Source organism: Stylophora pistillata, chromosome 5, assembly GCF_964205215.1.
Source record: "Stylophora pistillata chromosome 5, jaStyPist1.2, whole genome shotgun sequence".
Classification (NCBI taxonomy): Eukaryota; Metazoa; Cnidaria; class Anthozoa; order Scleractinia; family Pocilloporidae; genus Stylophora; species Stylophora pistillata.
Window position 1 is genome coordinate 10,189,065 of NC_142523.1, and position 8,548 is coordinate 10,197,612.

Sequence of the window (8,548 nt, forward strand, 5' to 3'; positions counted from 1 at the left end):
GTGATGGCTATGCTGTTGTCAGAGTGATTGATAATATTGGTTTGAACGTATGTTCATCAGGAATTGATCCGCCAAGAGATCCTGTTGTTCAAACATTTTGGTCATCTGGCTTCTTAGGGCATCACTTTGTTGCAGTGCGATTTACAAGGAGATTTAAACTGATACGTTGTGTGCAGATCGAGACACGGGTGGTTTTTGTGGAGAGTGATGAGCCTAATATCGATGGCTATGTATCAGAGGTTTTAAAAAGCTATCAACATGATTAGCTTATATATCATGTAAACTGGATGTATTTAGATAATTACTGAAGCTAGTTGCAATATTCAATATAGGCAAAACGTTATTTTGTATTTAACAATTATTCACTAAAGGCAGGGTGAATATCGTCGAATAATCCATGAGACAAAGTGAAGGGGATTATTGGACAATATTCACCGAACCTGAAGCAAATAACCCTAACCACTGAAAACAGCCATAAACCTGTAAAATTGAGGCAAATTACTATTTCATTTGACATGCGCATGCGTAGTCTGTTAATTTAATATCATCGCACAAATTTGGAAGCTAGAGTTTTCGATAAAGAACGCTTTCACGTGGCTCCTTTTGTTCTAACCCAAACCCTCTACAAATCAAACACTCCACTGTGCTGGCTGATTGAAAACAAACTGTACACATGTTTCTGGAAAGAGTGGTAAGTATGAAAGATCATCAAAAATTATCAAAGAATTAAGCAATATGACACCAATACTAAGTCTATTTTACTGAGTCCTTAGTTGGATAGACAGATCTTGAATTAAAGAATATTGGGGATCCTTACAACAATCTAGTGTGTATCCTACTTCTGCTCAAGTTCCCTGTCCAGTCACACCCAATCCTGAAGCTGCATCAGAATCACCACCCAGTGCGCAACTCCATAGTCTCCTAAGACTGATGGATTCTCGACCCCTGATCAGGATAGTCTTCCTACATGGGATCCCTCTAGTATTTAATTATACAGGATCCTAATTCTTGCCCAGGATCCTTATCAGGATAGTGATCCCAAATAGGATCCTATATATATCCAGGATCTTATTCTTTCCATGGATCCTGATCAGGCTAGTGATCTCAAATAGGATCCTATATATATCCAGGATCCTATTCTGACCCAGGATCCTGATCAGGATAGTGATCCTAAATAGGATCCTATATATATCCAGGATCCTATTCTTGCCCAAGATCCTGATCAGGATAGTGATCCTACATAGGATCCTATTTATAATTCAGGATCCTATTTTTGCCCAGGATCCTGATCAGGATAGTGATCCTCCATAGGATCCTATATTTATCCAGTATCTTATTGTTGCACAGGATCCTGATCAGGAAAGTGATACTATATAGGATCCTATATATCTCTAAGATCCTACTTAGGATCCTATTCAGGATTTGTTATCATTCTAGGATCCTAGTCAGGAAAGTGATCCTACATAGGATCCTTTATATCTCTAAGATCCTACTTAGGATCCGATTCAGGATTTGTTATCATTTTAGGATCCTAGTCAGGATTCGGATCCTATACAGGATCCTGCTTAGGATCCTGTTCCTATTCAAGATCCTATAGGATCCTACAGGATCCTACAGGATCCTACAGGATCCTGGACAGGATTTTCACCAGGGTAGCTCCTGCACCTCCAAAGACAACTACATCACCATCGCAAAGGACAGCAGAACTACGCTTTGTTTTGTTTACTAGCAGCCCGTTCAGTCCTTGACCATTAATCCTGAACCTTCCATCGTTGAAATGAATTTCAGCGTGAACACGACTAATCATTAAAGGACACATGGCACTGTCCATAACAACATCCGAGTGTTCACTACTGCGTCCGAGACGAGTGACAGTCGGTTTTAGCAAAATTTTTTTCGGTTGCAGAGATGGATCATAGGATTTCCCTTCGACTTTCTGCAAACATAGCATTTTTCTACTCTGATTTCAGTATGCAAAAGCCTCTAATAACAGTTCAAGATTCTCGCAGTGTTCTTGGAGAACTGCATGGGGCGATTTTGATAAACAAACAACTACGACACGAATGTCGGAAATCAATCGGGCAAAATCGGACAAGCTCGGATAAAAATTCTCGCCGGTAAAATCAGGAACGAGAATAGGAAATGGGGAATGAGGAATGGAAATGAAAGTGATGTTTTGCCTTTACGCGGACCTCACTCGCACTCACATTCCTCGCCGGATCGAAACACGCGAGCCACGCCGATCAGCATTCTAAGTTTTGAGCCGGTAATGAAATTTAGATGCTTCAGAATCCAGATAGTCTCCCTCGCAGCCGTTTTTTTGGATGTCACGCAACGCTCCCCTAAAAGTTCTTTTTGGGGAGCGTTGCGTGACATGAAAAAAAACGGCTGCGAGGGAGACTAGAATCCAGACTGATCAATAAGTGTATGCTTCTAGTAAGACAATCCGTCCCCTGATTCTGTCTTTATTCAGAATTTGAAAGTTTGAAGTAAAAAGTGATAGATAATTATGGTAGAGAAGATTTGTACAGAAGGCAGGGTTGTTATGAGCTGGTATTCGAAACATTTTACCGTCAATTTTAAAAAGAAGGCGCAGGCTATTCTTCTTTTTTTTTTCTTTTTCTTTTTTTGGTGTAAGTTTACTGTTTATTGAGAGTACATCATGTTTTTTCCTCTGGGGTACTTATATTTTAACTATAGTCCTCTTCCTTTGCTGGTTTTGGCTAACATATGGTATCCTATCCTAATCCATCAGTTTTTGAAAGCTTAAAATGTGCTGATCAACCAATCCACTTTCATGCTAGCTCCCCCCTTTGCTTTTGAAATCACCATTTTCTACCTTAGTCATGTTCAAGCCTTGAGCACTTGTCAGAAGTGCTGTTCATGTACTAACAAGATTACTTTGATTGTCACAATTGATTGTCACAATGATTGTCAGTGAAAACAAGAGAACCAGCTGAAGTGGATTCTCCGATTAAAAAAAAATTCAAATTTGTTGATTATACACCTATTTGAATAACAACAGTTTACAATACAGTTTATTGAAGCTAAATAAGAAAGAAAGCTTAATAAGAAAATTACAAGTTACAAATTAATCTAATTAATTTAATTAATCTGATTATTATTGATCTAATAATTTGGATATATCAACAAAGTTGAGATGGTAAATTGGCCACCATAACGATTACAAAAGCTGACGTTTCGAGCGTTAGCCCTTCATCGGAGCCCTTCGCTCCGACGAAGGGCTAGCGCTCGAAACGTCAGCTTTTGTCATCGATCGTTACGGTGGCCAATTTACCATTTCAACTTTGTTAATATATCCAAATTATTTCGTTACCCCCACCGACGCAGCCCCAAACAGTTTCTTTCGAAACTATCAGCCTTTATTATTGATCTAATTTACACTTTCATGTTCATGAAGACCGTTCACGCCCGCAAATAGCAGGAGCTAGTCAAGGCGGGCGAGAATTAGAGATACAGCAGTGGTGATAGAGTACAAATAAAGCTTAAACATAAATTAATAACATCTCCAGAAAAAGACAGCCACTTAAAACTCGTATATACAACTGCATCATTAAACATATGCAAATAGTAACACTATAATGTAGAATATAAATTATAAAGCCAGTTTATAACTAGTAATTTTTAGAAATAGAGGGGGCGATTCAACATAGTCGTATTCTCAGCCTCTAGGAACGAAAATAACATGTCCTTGAAGAGTTTTTTTAAAGCTGTCTTCGGGAGTTTACGAAGAGCATCAGAAATAGAGTTCCAACGTTTAGCTCCGAAGCTAGCAAAAGAGCTCTGGCTTTGATTCAGTCTCGATGGATTAATATAAAGATTGCTGAAAGAAGAGAACCTCGTATCGTGATTATGCTTTCCAGTAGCTTTAATTAAAAGATTACTAATGTTGGTAGGTACAGTTAGACATGAGACGTCAAACATAATTGAGGAAACTGATTAATTCAACGTATAACATATTTATGGGGAAGATTTTTGAGGAGATAAATAAAGGCACCGCATGTGCTCTGGGTTCAGAAAAATATATCAGCCGAAGAACACGTTTTTGTTGGACGAGGATTTTAATCACGCACGGTAAATGTGATTTAGCAGCTTGGCCCCAAACAGCCACGCCATAGGATAGGTAAGGGAGGATCAAAGAGCGATAAATCGTTAACTACAGGGCCGTTCTGAAAACTACAGGGCCGTTCTCAAAACCACTTTTTGTGAGAACGCACCCTGTCTAAAGATTATTATTATCATTATTATTATTATCATTATTATTATTATTATTATCATAACAATTTTATTTAGCAATAATTTCCATAAAATCCTCTACAATACAAAATATTAACAGCGTAAAAAACGATCCAAAATAACTCTAATAATGATAATAACAATAACAATAATAATAATAATAATTATTATTATTATTATTATTATTATTATTAAGGTAAGAGATGCCGAAGGCGGGCAATAATTCCAATTATTATCCAACTACACCTAGACGAGTACAAATAACGCCATAGACGAGTACAAATATCACGCGGTATTTGTACTCGTCTATTGTAGAGTACCGGTTAAACAGGTTTTCTCGCATCGTGCAAGCGAAGAATTGGATTGTAGTTGCGAAAAAAAAACAAATGGCAGACAATTTGAATCATATTTCCGACGACGAAGAGTCAGAATGGCTGGCAAATATAGATCCAAGTTCATTAGATGAATCGAACGAAGAAAAACAGCTTGACGACCAGAAAATTTCTTCATTTAATGAAGAAAATAGAAACAGCAGCACAACAACGGGCCAATTCCGTTCCGCTTCGCATACTTCTGTCACGCACTCCCCATAAATAAACATTCGCGAAATTCGCCCGCACTGAAATAACAGTTTGGCGTATTGGATAATAAATAACTTATTAGACGTTTTATTGTGTAGTATCGCTGAGTATTTTTACTCGTTATTTGTATTTTGACTCGCCCTACGGGCTCGTCAAAATACGGCACAACTCGTAAAAATACTCAGCGATACTACACAACAAAACGTCTCGTAAGATATTATATTTATTCTACTTATTTTTATTGCCACATTGTCAATGTGAAATTTTCAACTCAGATGACTATCCAACAAGACACCTAAATATTCTATGATCCTTACATTCAAGAGAGGTAAAAGAATGATTACTATTATCAAACATTTGAACATTGACTCTAAGGTCCAGTTTACGTTGATAAGGACGAAAAATGATTTTTTAGCATTTGAAGTTAGTTTATTTGCTTTGAGCCAGTCAGATACTTTGACCAATTCGCTATTGACTGTTTATTCAAGGGTCTTGAGATTTTTATTGGCATACAACAAATTTGTGTCTTCTGCATAAAGATAAAACGAGAATTTCGAAGAAGAGTGATGAAAATCATTAATATGAATTAAGAATAACAAAGGGCCAAGAACAGAGCCTTGAGGGACACCACACGAGATCTTATTAATGTTGGATAGATTAGAATCTAATTCAGTCACTTGTGTACGACCAAGAAGGTACGAGGAAAACCAGTCATTAATGATGCCCCTGATACCATAATGATCAAGTTTTTTTTAGTAAGATTAAATGGTTAACGATATCAAAGGCTTTTTTTAGATCTAAGAAGATGCCGCAAGTGAATAATTTTAAGTCCATATTATTTTGTATGATGTTCGCAATGTCAATAACAGCGTGTTGAGTCGAATGCTTTTCACGAAAGCCATACTGGGATTTAAATAAGATATCGTTTTTGTCAAGAAAGGTTTTAAGTTGATGGTGCATCAATTTTCAAATATTCTATTAAAAAGAGATAATAGCGAAATAGGCCGATAATCCCGGGTTCAGTTACATCGTCACTGTAGACAGGAATAACTTTCGCTTGCTTTAATTTGGATGGATAGACACCTTCTTGCACAGAGATGTTAAAAATTTTAGATAGAGGGCCAGACATAATATGTTTCACCAGATAAAATATGGATTGGACAAGAGTAAAGACCGTAGGTTTTGTTTCGAGGAATAGACAGTATTTCTCGTTCAATATCTACTGGAGAGACTGCATAAAAAAAAAAAGGAATTAGGATTATTATTGGGTGACAAGTACTCAGTAAAACTACAAGAAGAGGGTGATACACGCCACGCTAGTTTCTCGCCTTCCGAATGCTTGTGAAGTAATTTTTCAGCATGGAAGCATGATATCGGTGGAAATATAACTTGTTCATGGTGCCGCCTGCTTTCAGTATCAGAGTCCAGTTTCTAAAACTCTTTATGACAACCCTGAGAAGGCATTACTTGGCCGCGGGTTAACTCTTATTTTCCTTCGAATTAAAAATGTACGGATATGTTCATGACCTCTTTCCCGATTGGGCCATGGACTTGATAGCCAATTGCTGATTCCGAAGCGGTCAGTGTAAAACGCAGACTGCTGACTGCAGACTGCTGACTGCAGACTGCTGACTGCAGACCGGGAGTAAAATGCAGACTGAGGGTAAAATGAAGACTGCGGACTGCAGACCAGGGGTAAAATGCAGACTGCATACTACAGACTGCAGACCGGGGTTAAAATGCAGACTGAGGGTAAAATAAAGTATTAGTAATAAAAAACAAGACTTGGGAGTGTTCCTACCCGTACCCGTAATTTTTATTTCAAAATCCCGAAAACTCAAACCGAAAGGCGTTTATTCGCCTTAGTAAAACATATTATCAACCTCTAGTTCTTGAAATCCCCATTTTGTTGAACCAAGTTTCCCAAAAGCGAACATACTGATCGTAATGCTATGCATCTTACCTTTGTTTACATGTCGGCCATTTTGAATTGTGCTTTCGCGAATAGGTCTGGGACCGAGTAACTCTTTCAGCGTTCAAATTCTTCATATGGCCTTGGAATTGTTTAGAAGACAAGGCAAGCAAAACACGACAACACAACAAAAAGGCAAGGTAAACTCGTAGGTATCGAGCATAGTTTGTGAAAGACATTAACGCAAATTATCGAAAATTACCATGAGATCGTCGTCCTCGTTTTCCGACATTTTATAGTGCCATGTGACTTGGGGACGACGTGACTTTTGCACTGCGTGAAGCGGCCTTTGTGTGTTTCGTGAGTCCTGACGTGAAATTATTTTACGGGTACGAACACTCTTTATTTCATCCTTAAGACTCGTTTTTTTACTATTAATATTTTACCCTCAGTCTGCATTTTACCCCTGGTCTGCAGTCTGCAGTCTGCATTTTACCCTCAGTCTGCATTCTACCCCCGGTCTGCAGTCCGCAGTCTTCGTTTTACACTGACCGGATTCCGAAGTGAACCCTGACCTACAGTCAGGTATTCCTTTTTCAGGGGGAGGGGAGAGATCAAGCAACTGTAGTACTTTCCACCCCCTTCTCAAACTCATTAATTGTTCATGCTGCTCTTACCCAACCAGAGCATCTTATTCTGGTCAGGTGGATGGATTTAGAAACCCAATGAAAAACGAGTTGAAAATACGGCCGTGTTTGAAACGATTTCAAACACGGATGCAAATTTTCTTAATCTGCATACTGATAAAGCAAGAAAAACACGTGGTGATAAACAACTTTATTGACAACAAATGATAATTACAGATAATGTTCTCTATCGAGACATTTACAAGAAGTTTAGTTATTTAGTGACATTAATTGAAAGTAAAATGAATAATAAGTGCTACATACAGCAACAAATCTGCACCTTTTATCCGAAGCATCGACAGGATTAAAATCCATCTTCTCATTCTTCTCCTCCATGAAGAGACGCAATCCACGCACAATCTGATATAACGTTTTCGGTGGGTATCTTTCCTTTGACGGTTTGGCAACTTCTTGAACAAACTTCGTCAGCCAATAATTCACGCTTAAAGCATTCATTTGGAATAAAGGAATTTCCAGCGATTGAACTCTGTGCAGATCATATTCTTTAAAAAGACCACCTGGTTCCAAAGTTGCTACTCTCGGAAATCGGGCTTTTGCCCACTCTTCAAAAATACGAGCCACCGATTTGTTTTTGTATTGCGTCGACTTTGGAACTGCATTAACGACACACTTTTCCTCCTCCTCAAAGGTTTTCGGTTGTCGAAAACGATATTCTGTCATCTTCGAAAGTACCGTGCTTGCTCGATTTTTTAAGTTTTAAAAAGGGTTTATTCATAACAAACCACATAAGTTACAAAATAAAAGTGCTAACGCACGTGGGCTTGGCCCCAACTAATTATTAATAAACAGTCCAAAGTTCCAAAGTTAAAGAGTTGTTAATTATATACGAGTATTAAATATTACTAATATCAATGTAAGGTTATAAATAATTCCAAAATAGTTAGGTCTAATATTAATATAAGCTTAATCTATAATATTGGTATGGCTAGGGCTAACGTAGACTAATATTAATGTAACTCCAGGATTGTTTAATGCTAATTCTAAGTTGTAAATAATTCCAATTTGATTTAATCAAATTTTAACTAAAGCTTAAGGTAAACTAATATTAATATAAGCTTAATCTATAATATTGGTATGGCTAGGGCTAACGT

At 37.7% G+C, this 8,548-nt stretch overlaps 1 pseudogene; it reads right to left on the reverse strand.

Moving 5' to 3' along the window:
* Positions 1 to 7,392: 7,392 nt before the first annotated feature.
* Positions 7,393 to 8,139, reverse strand: LOC148730195 (uncharacterized; annotated as a pseudogene).
* Between the last annotated feature and the right edge of the window lie 409 nt (positions 8,140 to 8,548).